This window comes from Rutilus rutilus, assembly GCF_951802725.1.
Source record: "Rutilus rutilus genome assembly, chromosome: 4".
NCBI classification, from domain to species: Eukaryota; Metazoa; Chordata; class Actinopteri; order Cypriniformes; family Leuciscidae; genus Rutilus; species Rutilus rutilus.
In genome coordinates, this window is record NC_140212.1 from 10,016,069 (window position 1) to 10,028,784 (window position 12,716).

At 36.8% G+C, this 12,716-nt stretch overlaps 1 long non-coding RNA gene across 2 annotated transcripts; it reads left to right on the forward strand.

Moving 5' to 3' along the window:
• Positions 1–310: 310 nt before the first annotated feature.
• LOC311288835 lies at positions 311–10,788 on the forward strand. 2 transcript variants are annotated; one of them, XR_014627023.1, is made up of 7 exons: positions 311–516; positions 1,478–1,575; positions 3,157–3,220; positions 3,788–3,865; positions 7,058–7,155; positions 9,227–9,295; positions 10,049–10,788. It is a non-coding gene; the product is annotated as an uncharacterized lncRNA (long non-coding RNA). The 2 variants fall into 2 exon arrangements; XR_014627024.1 differs by lacking the exons at positions 311–516; positions 1,478–1,575; positions 3,157–3,220; positions 3,788–3,865 and adding an exon at positions 5,329–5,541.
• Positions 10,789–12,716: the final 1,928 nt, after the last annotated feature.

Here is a 12,716-nt window from a genome sequence, read left to right on the forward strand (position 1 = left end):
GTAAGCCATAATCATCAAAATTATAACAAATAAAGGCCAGCTAGTAGTCGCTGTGCGAGTAAACCTCATTCCTCTGATCTCAATAGGCGCTGTAGCAACAGATGCTAGGGGCTGCAATCTTTAGCCTCCTTGTTAGAGCGCCTGACCCTCACACTATAGTGGAGGGGTTACATGTGCCCTCACACTATATGGTTAGGCAATAGTGACCTAATTTGATACAACTTTGAATCAGCTGAACGGCTCGTTTGGTCGAAACTGAAGTGCAGTTTTCCATCCGCTCCTCTAGGCGGCGTCAACGAGTTTCAAGTTCAGTCTGACAGCTTCTGATGCTTGACAACATGACGCTTGTTACAGTGGCCACAACACGTGCACACCGTTTAAACTATATAAACTGCAGATGACAGTATTTTAATGACACTCAACGACACATATTTCAGCCCATAAACAAACAAATCCGACACACGCTGCGATAAAGTTCAGGAAGCAAAGATGTCACGCGAAAGACTCAACTGTCATGTAAGTAAACTCTACAGATAAAGTGCTTTTCTCTTGCATTATCTTATTAAGACTTTAAGTCATTATTCTGTGCTCTTAAGTCATTATTTACGTTTTTAAGTAGTTATGTGTTGTTGCTTTCTTCTGATATTTCATAGCAGGGCTCATGCCACTTTATTTTGATTCATATTGTGATGATTGAATGTTGCATTTATTGTGACTATAAAATGAACGAACATGAACTAAAACGCACTAAACGTTCATTTTGTTGTGGTCTTTAACGTTAAGTCTTGTTATGTGACAGTTATGAAGGCTAAAATGAAGGTCATCCTCTATGAAGGTTTATCACAGACTGTTTACATTCTGCTCTCTTGTTGAACTCACTGTCAGACTTTTAGAATAACGAATGAATCAGTTGTTTTGCAATGCCTTTATAATCTTTGAATGAATCGCCCTCTGATATTCATATTATGAAGTAAGAATCATGTTTTTTTTCTGTTGTTGCAGTCTTACCTTAAGTAAAAATCTATTACCTATAATCTATTAAACAACTAGGCTACCTATGACCCGTTGACACTTAGATTTGTGATCTTATTTTTCTTTATTAATTGTTTATGGTGAATTAAACCTAATCATGACCTTAAAAGTTCCGAATAATGTAGAAATTGCATTAAACAAAAAACAAAAAATTTTGGTCAGCACTCACAACTGAAGGAGGGTGTTTGTTTCTATTTCTTATGTTCCTGTAATTCTGTGGCCTGTAAGACAGCAGCTTAATTATAAGGACAGTAGATTGAACCAAAATATTATTATTGATTCAGCATTCATACTATGTATTATATATTTTACACTGTACAGCTTTAGGACGTCAATTTATGTAGTCAGTTACATTTAGCCTAACTATTATATAGACTAACTTTTAGATTTTGATGTTTTAGTTATTCAGTATGTAGTAATGTTTGTGTGTATGTTTCCTCTACAGAATACAGGATGTGTTTGGAGCGTCCAGTCATCAGAAGCAGAGCTCTGGGACGTGTGGACAGACATTCACTGTAATGATGGACTTCTGCTGATGGACAGGTAAGACTTCTAACGTGTGAATGTTGTTGTTTGGCGCTAAACATGTAGGTTATCATCATTTTCTTTTTGGAGGGTCACCCCTTTACAAAGCAAATGATGGGAACCTAAATAGGTGGGGAAGGGACGGCGGGCCAAAATTTTTAGTCAGCTAAAAAATTTTTCATTGTATAAAGAAGCATAACCGCTGCTGGACATTGTGACGGGGTTCGGGGGGGGACCCGAAACATCCCCGCCCCTTCACACATACACCATTCACTCGTATCGCGGAGATCTGGCTGGGATCGAACCAGCAACCTCTGAAACCGTGAGGTAGCGCTCTTACCTATGAGCCACAGATCTCTTGCTGAGACATGTGCTGGAACTTATATTTCACTTTTCACCTGGATGAGGCCTGTGATTTTACAATAAATCATGCTGAGGTGGGGTTTGAACTCACGTCTCTAGCGCAACCTATCAGCCGAGATCGTGTGTTTAGCCACTTGCACCACTGTGGCTTTCACATGAAGAGTTGGTGTTTTGGCCATTTTGTTTGATATAATCACAACAATTTAACGCAAGCAAGAATGGGATTTGAACTCGGATCTTTTTGTTTAAAGCCCAACACTTTATCAACTGAACCACTGAGTCTGTTTAGTTAAAGGATGCTCTGGATGAATTTTTATTGAGAGTTTTGTTTTATTTAATGGAAAATGCAGCAGTTGTGTGATTGGCTGTGTTTGAACCAGCACCCTCTGAAACCGTGAGGCAGCGCTCTTACCTGTGAGCCACAGATCTCTTGCTGAGACATGTGCTGGAACTTATATTTCACTTTTCACCTGGATGAGGCCTGTGATTTTACAATAAATCATGCTGAGGTGGGGATTGAACTCACACCTCCAGTGTAACCTATCAGCCGAGAACATGTGCTTAGCCACTTGCACCACTGTGGTTTTCACACTTATTAGTGATGTCTAGGGCCTTTTCTTTGATATAACTATCAATAACAATTTAACTTAAATTGTGGGAACTGAGGTGAGATTTGAACTTTAACTTTAGCGCACTCTTACCATCACAGAACGTGTGTTTAGCCACTTGCGCCACTGTGGCTTTCACACTGAGAGTTGGTGTTTTGGCAACTTTGTTAGATATAATCACAACTATTTAACACAAGCAAGAATGGGTTTTGAACTCAGGTCTCCTTGATTAAAACCCAACACTTTATCAACTGAACCTGTTGAGATGAAAGGTGTTATGGATGGATTTTTATTGACAGTTTTGTTTTATTTGATGGAAAAGTCAGCAGTTTGGGATTTGAACCCAGACTCTCATGTTTGAAGGCAATTGATTATCCTCTGCACCACAGAAGTTCTGATGGTTTGTTTTTGGGTCATGTGTGAATTTGTATTGTTAAGAAAGGTAAACAATTTTTGTCTAGACATTTCTTAGACGTTTAAATTTTATTGCATCTTTGTTTTCCAATTTTTGCAGGTTTATAAATATGATTCACCTAATCATTTCTAGCATTATTTGTGTTTGTTTGCATGAAATAATTTCATTGTTTCGACTGTATTTGAGCAACTTTTTAATGTTTTTTATTCTTAGGACAGCAGAGCAGAGATGGGATAGTAAGGGAGTGTGATCAAGACATGTCGGGACTCTAACACCGGTGAGTCTACAGCTCTTATATGTAACACTGCTTCATGCAGCTTTGAAACTTTTACCAATCGTTTGTTTGAATCAATGGTTCGGAGCACATGTCAAACTGGCATTTGATTGCTGCAAAACAATGCTTCGCCACTTCATACTGTTTAGAAACATTTGTTTCACCACTAGGTGGCGTTAACCTGGTAAACTCATGAACTACCAGCTAATATAGAGTTTTAACTGATCTCAGCTCACTTTTATAGTTTAGGTTCAGTTTTAGTGACAAACGTGTGTAGAAAAATGGAGAGTGAAAGTTAATTGTATTTTACTGGCCTGATTAGCCAAGCCCTCCTAAAAACACACAAAACAAGTCTTACAAATTAATACAACACTTCACACTTCATATTTAATGGGATTTAATGATTTGTACATCTATTTAATAACAATGGAAACATCTGCAATCGGTTTGTAAAAGGTGTCAATACATGTTTGCATTGCATTCTTATTATATTTACCTGACCAGCAGGTGTCGTCAACTTAATTATTTACCCACTTTCCCTCTCACTACCTTTTTTATGTTCTCGAACAGACAGAAAAAGACATTCTCCTACGCTCCGGGTTAGAAGAGGTCATGGACAATCACCCGACACAGTCTAAACTGTGAGCGGTAAGAACGTCTTGTTTTTCCACATGCTGTTTAGGCAAATAAACCTCAGTTTAGGTGACTGTGGTTCCCAGGACTGGAGTTGAGCTCTATAAACAGTCATCACTGTAGATCCATTCCAACAGAAGTCATCTAATAAGAAAAAGAAATCAAGAGGTTATTTACCAGATGTTGCATTGATTTGAAAGTGCATGATCCCATTAATGCTGTATTTAGTCAGTAAAACAAATTTTAGGACAAATAATTTATCATCCATGACCTGTTTGCATATTACTTGTCTCCATGGCCAAACATTTCTGCAATAATTTGCATTGACCGATATTATACTTCATAGAAATTCAAATTTCAGCTTGTTTAACTGTGTTTAAATGCTGTCTAAAATCATCTCTGGCTGGCTAAATGAATCATGTTTTGAACAAATCAGTTGAATGAATGATTCTTGAGTCACTCACTTGTTTCGTTACTGAATGACTGTCACTTTATCGCCAACTACTGGCGTCTCGATCAGTAAAATCTCCAGCAATAATCTGACAGTCTGTCTGGAACTCAGACACAAAAGTCCCAATGCTGTTGGACTGAATATCAACTTCTGAACTTACTGATGTATTACTATATCTTATCTGAGTAAATGTATATATGTCCGTGGATTTCTACCCTTAGGGGGGCAATTTAGGTACATTCCCAATGAAATTAATTCTCTACCACAAGACGTGAAAGCGACAGAGCTTTTACCATGTGCAGGTGTTTAAAACCCATGTCCTCCTACTTCTGCTGTTTTCATATATTATTGCTGACACACTTATTGTCCACAAGGGGGAGCAGCTGACACACTATTCTGATCTGATCTCAGCCTGTGCCTGTTTAATCAGTAAATAGCCACTATTAGACACAACATTTTAGTCGTAATATCAGCCATTGCATTGGTTTATAGATTCAGACAGTCATTTATAAAAAAAATAATAGTAATGATGATTTGTCTTGATCTGTCCTATGTTTCAAATACAATCATGCTTTATTTTAAAAACTGTTTAAAGCTAACTTACTTGAACTGACACAACAACACGAGGGCATTGTACTTTAACTGTGAACAAACATGATGCATATCATTATAAATAACTATAGACAGACAAACAGCTACTTTAAACATATAAATAAAACTTACAAAAAGAAGAAAATCGAACCGCATTTCATGTGTTTAACGTACACTTTCAACACATGTTTGAGTTCAACACATTTCATCTGTTTTACACCATTACATCAGTTGAGAGCTGATCTGGTTCATTTTCTAAAACTGGTAGATCCATGTTCCTCTGCTGGTTGAGACCGTGACAAAATCATAGATTTTTCGGAAAATATATGAAATGGATATTTCAGCCTCACCTACAACTGGCCGCCACCTCGATCATGTCGTTTCAAACTGAAGTGCAGTTTTCCATCCGCTCCTCTAGGCGGCGTCAACGAGTTTCAGGTTCAGTCTGACAGCTTCTGATGCTTGACAACATGACGCTTGTTAACTGTGGCCACAACACGTGCACACCGTTTAAACTATATAAACTGCAGATGACAGTATTTTAATGTCACTCAACGACACATATTTCAGCCCATAAACAAACAAATCCGACACACGCTGCGATAAAGTTCAGGAAGCAAAGATGTCACGCGAGCGACTCACCTGTCATGTAAGTAAACTCTACAGATAAAGTGCTTTTCTCTTGCATCATCTTATTAAGACTTTAAGTCATTATTCTGTGCTCTTAAGTCATTATTTAAGTTTTTAAGTAGTTATGTGTTGTTGCTTTCTTCTGATATTTCATAGCAGGGCTCATGTCAGTTTATTGAGATTCATATTGTGATGATTGAATGTTGCATTTATTGTGACTATAAAATGAACGAACATGAACTAAAACACACTAAACGTTCATTTTGTTGTGGTCTTTAACGTTAAGTCTTGTTATGTGACAGTTATGAAGGCTATAATGAAGGTCATCCTCTATGAAGGTTTATCACAGACTGTTTACATTCTGCTCTCTTGTTGAACTCACTGTCAGACTTTTAGAATAACGAATGAATCAGTTGTTTTGCAATGCCTTTCTAATCTGGTGGTGGCTGAGGAGATTCCCCCCTTTCATGTAAAAGCGCTTTGAGTAGGCCTACCTAGAAAAGCGCTATATAAATATAATTAATTATTAAAATTATAAAATAATCTTTGAATGAATCGCCCTCTGATATTCATATTATGAAGTAAGAATCATGTTTTTTTCTGTTGTTGCAGTCTTACCTTAAGTAAAAATCTATTACCTATAATCTATGAAATAACTAGGCTACCTATGACCCGTTGACACTTAGATTTGTGATCTTATTTTTCTTTATTAATTGGTTATGGTGAATTAAACCTAATCATGACCTTAAGTGCATTAGTTTTTAGTTTTTATTGAAAGGATCCCCATTATCTATAGCCATGCTGCAGCTATTCTTCCTGGGGTCCTGAAAAATATGTACATAAACAAAAGTCATTAAAAATACAACAAATAAATGGAAAAGGTAAATACACATACACATACACATATACACATACATATACACATGTATATACACATATCAACGTACATATGTACCCTCATACGGGCATGAAATATACACACATATAAAAACACATTCATACACATACGCCCATAAATATACCTACACATGTGCATGTACACACATATTCACACACATATATAAATAAATATAAACAGTCAGATGTATTATTTTGATAGATGCTGTTTTACATATAATTAAAATTTATTGACATTGTTAGTAAGTATGATATGCTTTGGCAGTTTGTTCCATTCCTTCATACCTCTGAACATAACAGTGTTTTTTTTTTTTAAACAAAAAACATTAAACAAAAAACAAATTTTTTTGGTCAGCACTCACAACTGAAGGAGGGTGTTTGTTTCTATTTCTTATGTTCCTGTAATTCTGTGGCCTGTAAGACAGCAGCTTAATTATAAGGACAGTAGATTGAACCAAAATATTATTATTGATTCAGCATTCATACTATGTATTATATATTTTACACTGTACAGCTTTAGGACGTCAATTTATGTAGTCAATTACATTTAGCCTAACTATTATATAGACTAACTTTTAGATTTTGATGTTTTAGTTATTCAGTATGTAGTAATGTTTGTGTGTATGTTTCCTCTACAGAATACAGGATGTGTTTGGAGCGTCCAGTCATCAGAAGCAGAGCTCTGGGACGTGTGGACAGACATTCACTGTAATGATGGACTTCTGCTGATGGACAGGTAAGACTTGTAACGTGTGAATGTTGTTGTTTGGCACTAAACATGTAGGTTATCATCATTTTCTTTTTGGAGGGTCACCCCCTTACAAAGCAAATGATGGGAACCTAAATAGGTGGGGAAGGGACGGCGGGCCAAAATTTTTAGTCAGCTAAAAAATTTTTTTCATTGTATAAAGAAGCATAACCGCTGCTGGACATTGTGATGGGGTTCGGGGGGGGACCCGAAACATCCCCGCCCCTTCACTCGTATCGCGGAGCTCTGGCTGGGATCAAACCAGCAACCTCTGAAACCGTGAGGCAGCGCTCTTACCTGTGAGCCACAGATCTCTTGCTGAGACATGTGCTGGAACTTATATTTCACTTTTCACCTGGATGAGGCCTGTGATTTTACAATAAATCATGCTGAGGTGGGGATTGAACTCACGTTTCCAGTGCAACCTATCAGCCGAGAACGTGTGTTTAGCCACTTGCACCACTGTAGCTTTCACGCTGAGAGTTGGTGTTTTGGCCACTTTGTTTGAAATAAATGACAACAATTTAACCAGCAAGAATGAGATTTGAACTCGGGTCTCCTTGATTAAAGCCCAACGCGTTATCAACTGAACCACTTAGTCTGTTGAGCTTAATGGTTTTATGGATAGGGTTTTATGGAGAGTTCTGTTTTATTTGATGGAAAAAATCAGCAGGTCTGGGGTTTGAACCCTCGCCTCCAGCACAACCCTGTCTACAACTAACGTGTGTTTAACCACTTGCACCACTGTGGCTTTCACACTTATTGTTGGTGTCTTGGGCCTTTTCTTTGATATTACAACCATCAATAACAATTTAAATTGTGGGAACCGCAAAATGAGGTGGGCTTTGAACCTTAACTTCAGCACACTCTTACCATCACAGAACGTGTGTTTAGCCACTTGCGCCACTGTGGCTTTCACACTGAGAGTTGGATTTTTGGCAAGTTTGTTTTATATAATCGCAACAATTTAACACAAGCAATAATGGGTTTTGAACTCAGGTCTCCTTGATTAAAACCCAATGCTTTATCAACTGAACCACTGAGTCTGTTGAGTTGAAAGGTGTTTTGGATGGGTTTTTATTAAGAGTTTTGTTTTATTTGATGGAAAAGTCAGCAGTTTGGGATTTGGGTTTTTGGGTCATGTGTGATTTTTTTTGTCAAGATTGTTATTTTTGTTACATGGAAACATTAGGAAATGTGGCATTTGAATTCAGACTTTAATGTTGGGAAAACAAAAAGGTAGCCTCTGAACCACAATGCGTTTATTTTATTTTTTTTTGTGGTAATGTAATACTAATAAACTAGTTTTCAAGCTTGGTCAGTTTTAAGAACTTAAATTAATTAATAATTCCTAGCACAATAACTGTGTGTGTGTATATATGGTGCTTTTTTGTATTTATTGACAGACTCGAACCTGTCTCCATGGACTCGAACCTGTCTCCATGAGCTCTTATGTGTATTAGTGATGGTCACAACTATCCATTAAAAAAATTTGCTAATCCATGTGCTTATGATTAAATCTGCATCCTTTCAACTAAAACAAATCATTATCCACTGCTGGAGGGTCCTACCCATCAATGTTCATCTCAACTTGAGCTTCATATCAGGACGAGAGAGACTCCCAGTGCTCTGTATTTGTCATGACAAGTGGAACATTGTTCCAAAATTATGTTATCGCACAAAGTGAAAAGTATTATTCTAATCAATTAAAAAAATCATAGTCATACCATAGTCAACTAAAATAAGTATCTAATTAATTAAAATGAATAACCATTAACACAACTTTGAGATGTATGATTTTTTATTTAGTTTTTTATAGTATGACAGAGAAAAGGTCATGAAAATCATTACTAATCATTACAAAAAAACTTATTGTGAAAAATTTATTGTGATTTATGGAACAATATCACAATGCAACTCTTTTAAAAATGACACATTTTAAAATAAAATAGAAACTTTATTTTCTTATGAACATTTTGTTCTGAAATACATCTGCTATTTTGTGTGACATGAAAAAACTTGCATTTGGAAGATAATGCTTTATCTGTGTATTTCACAGGCTCTACAGGCAGGTAGCAGGTCAAACTCATGCAAGTGGGCGGAGCCACTGAATCTGCTACTGTGTCAGGTCAGTAAATTTCCCAGGATTCTATAACATGAAACTCTTTAGGATGATAACTGCTTCAAACCATAAAACTAGTATCAAACCTTCCAATTCCATTGAGTACTAATATAAATGGGCCACAGATTTACTTAAAATATTTAGTCAAAACGGGCTCCTGTGTTACAAAATACAGTTTGTTGTTCAGTAAATGTCCAGATTAATGCAGCTCGAGCACACAATGTGGTTTGGGCAGCAGGACTGCAAGGTTGCCCGCTTGGGTTGGTTTGAAGAGGAAGGGGAGGTTGAAGGCAGGGCCAAAGGTCTGTTGACAGCACTTTGGCTGCCGAGGTGGTCCAGGGATCTTCTCAACACTTGCTGTGCACCCTGTACCCCGGCCAACTGTGCGTCCAGTGCATGCAGGGTCCACTCTAGCTGCATTCTCTGACGCCGCTGTGCATTAGCCAGGGAGCGCTCTGAGGTTTACATGAAAAAAAAAAAACCATGCATTAACTAACTAACTCTTATTTGTAATACTTCAAGATTTTAACATACAGCACAAATCACTTTTCAGAAATCTAAAACCGTATACTACGGCATTGTAAATGCACTGGGATAGGCGCAATAAGTTTTGCTTCTGCCTATTCCATTTCAGACTTTATGATGATTTATGTCATCATTTGTTAAATGTTTAAATGTCTGAAAAAAAAAAAAAAAAAAAAATCTGAATTTATACTGAAACCTTGTGTTCATTTTGACTTTTTTTTTTATTCCTGACAGATGAAACTGGACATCCCACGTTCGTCTGAAAGAGATGGAGATATCCAAGATCCAGTCACAAATCCTGAAAAGTTGAGAACTCATATCATGTTTTAATTACAAATAGAGCAGTGTTGCACTATATTCAAGTTTTGACAAAAAAATATCCAGATACAACATTTATATATGAAATATTGTGATTTGCTAAGGTTCATCATAAATGCACCATGAATATATCAGACACTAAATAATACATAAAATCTGGAAAATGAACAAGAAAATGATAAATATATTCAAATTGAATTTAGACTTGTATTTACTTACCCATGGATGTTGCAGCAAGCATTTAGTTTTCAGTAGCTTCCAAAATAAAATAAAAAAGAAGCCTTTTTTCATCTTTAGATAAAAAAAAGACTAAGTCTGTGTGTTACTTAAGCGATGAGATCATCTGTTTGGTAACCTAACCTACATAAAAGTGACAAAGCATCTCTTCTTAAGGACTGAAACAAAACATCTGGAGGGGCCAAGTAAGAAAAGAGTGGGCAGAAGAACTAGTGAGAGAAAGGCAACTCCTCATAAACTTTCCAAAAGCGCTTTACAGAAAATATTTCTTAAAAGTCAGATAACACTTTGTAAGCCAAAAAAGCTAGTATATGGGTGAAAACAGTGTCAAGATCGGTGTTAAATGTGACAGCTTGTAAAAGCAAGCAGTGCTTCACATTGAATTTCAAATTAAATGAAAATAAACGCACAAAAGCATTACAGTTTTCATGCACTTCTTTAATATATCAGTTTTCATATTCACAACAAATACATTAAGCTCTTTTTCCTTTTATATAATACAGTCTTAAATATTTTTACACAGAAATATTTTCTCAGAATTTCATCTATCAAAATGTCTTTTCTTAACCGTTGTCATTTCTTAAGTTGAAACATTTGAAGTCATTTCATTGTTTTGTTTTTTTATCTCCATGCCTCCTAGCAAACGGACAGTACTTCCTTTGTACAGCTATTTACAGATGAAAAGAGTCTCCCAAACATTTGTATGATAGTTTTCACTTGAATGAACTTGCACTGGGGTGGGGGTTTAAAGTGCAGGCAAGGCAACAGAAAGGAATGTGATATGGACGTTTTTGGTGAAGGCTTTAAAAAGCAAATAAAATGGGTTTTTGGGTAGTGAAAGACTAATGGTTTTAGAGGATACCTCACCGAATTGTAACCATGTACGTCCCCAAGTATTCCAGAATAAAGAAGGATCAGTCCTTCGCAAGTCAAGACTTCTTCAGTAACATTCCCATAGAAAATAAATACAGCACTCTTAAAATACACCTCTACTATCTCCATAAGCAACCCATGATAAGTTTGCCAGCTTAATCTGAGAACAAGTCCATTCAAACGTCTTGTCAGAAACTATACATGTGAAAACAGTGACCACTGTCACAACCAACAGGATTCAAGGAGCTCCTCTCTCCTTAATGGCGAGTTTAAGTGGCAGAACCAATTCACAGAGCATCATCCTTATAAAAATAAAAAGAGACTCAAAATAAATAAATCAATCCATCTCAACAGAAGCAAGAAGATGGAGCGCGTGTCCTCGCTTTTGTAACAGAGCACGAGTGGTGAACCAAGCGCAGAGCCTCAGTTATATGTGCAACATCAAGCATTTTGTGGAGCCGAAAGCAAAAATGCGTCCTTTCGTACAAGAAAAAAAAAAAGAAGGAGGTGGAGCCACTTTTTTTTTCAATACGAAGAGGCCGAAATAATGAAAAGCATTCCTACGAGGGCACTTCCACCGTCCACAGTGTCTAGGCGAACTTCAGGGCTACACAGTGCTAGTGTCACTACAGCCCAAAGCTATGCTAGAGGGTTGACGCAGAAGTCTTTGGACCAACGTGAAACGAAGAGCCGCCGCTTTGTCGCACTTTGCGAGCAGGAACAGAGGAAGCCAGTTTGAATCATAGGGTGAATCGATTTGGTCGAAGATCCAGATAACCGTTCTCTGTCAATGGCAAAGGTGGACACAGATGACGTTAGAAGGTTGGTTTAAGCTTTGGTTTTTAGTGTCCTATGGCCCTGCCTGCTTTTGAAATCAATTTTCATTCATTTTGCAATCCGGTAACCATGCTTTAACCTCTTCATATGACAAAATATAATAAGTCTTTAAAAAGGCAAAATTGCTTATCTGCATCAGTCATTTATACAAAGTGCACAGACACACTGCTTAATGTCCATTTCAGCAAATCACAGAATGGGTGAGAGAAAATAAATGTGTGTATATATATATATATATATATATATATATATATACACACACACACACACACCTCTCCCAGAGTTTGAAACAACACCGAACAAAAAGTAATAAAATTAAAGCAATATAAATTAATGTAACTTTGCAGGCCTGCCTGTCTATAACACAAGAAAAACTATATGAAAAAAAAAAACGAAAAAAAAAAAACCTATGACCCGTGAACAAACATTTTGGAATGAATCCAGCGGTGCAAGGTCCAAAGAGTCACATGACTTGTGGATGAATGAAATCTCAAAAAAAAACAAAAAAATTCCGTTAACCATTATGGCCTCAAAGGAATGGCTTCTAATAACAACAGTTAAGCATAAATTTGTAGTGAAAAGTACAGAAATACATCTGAAATACACCCACATCTGAAACAAGGCTTCGTGTTTGCTT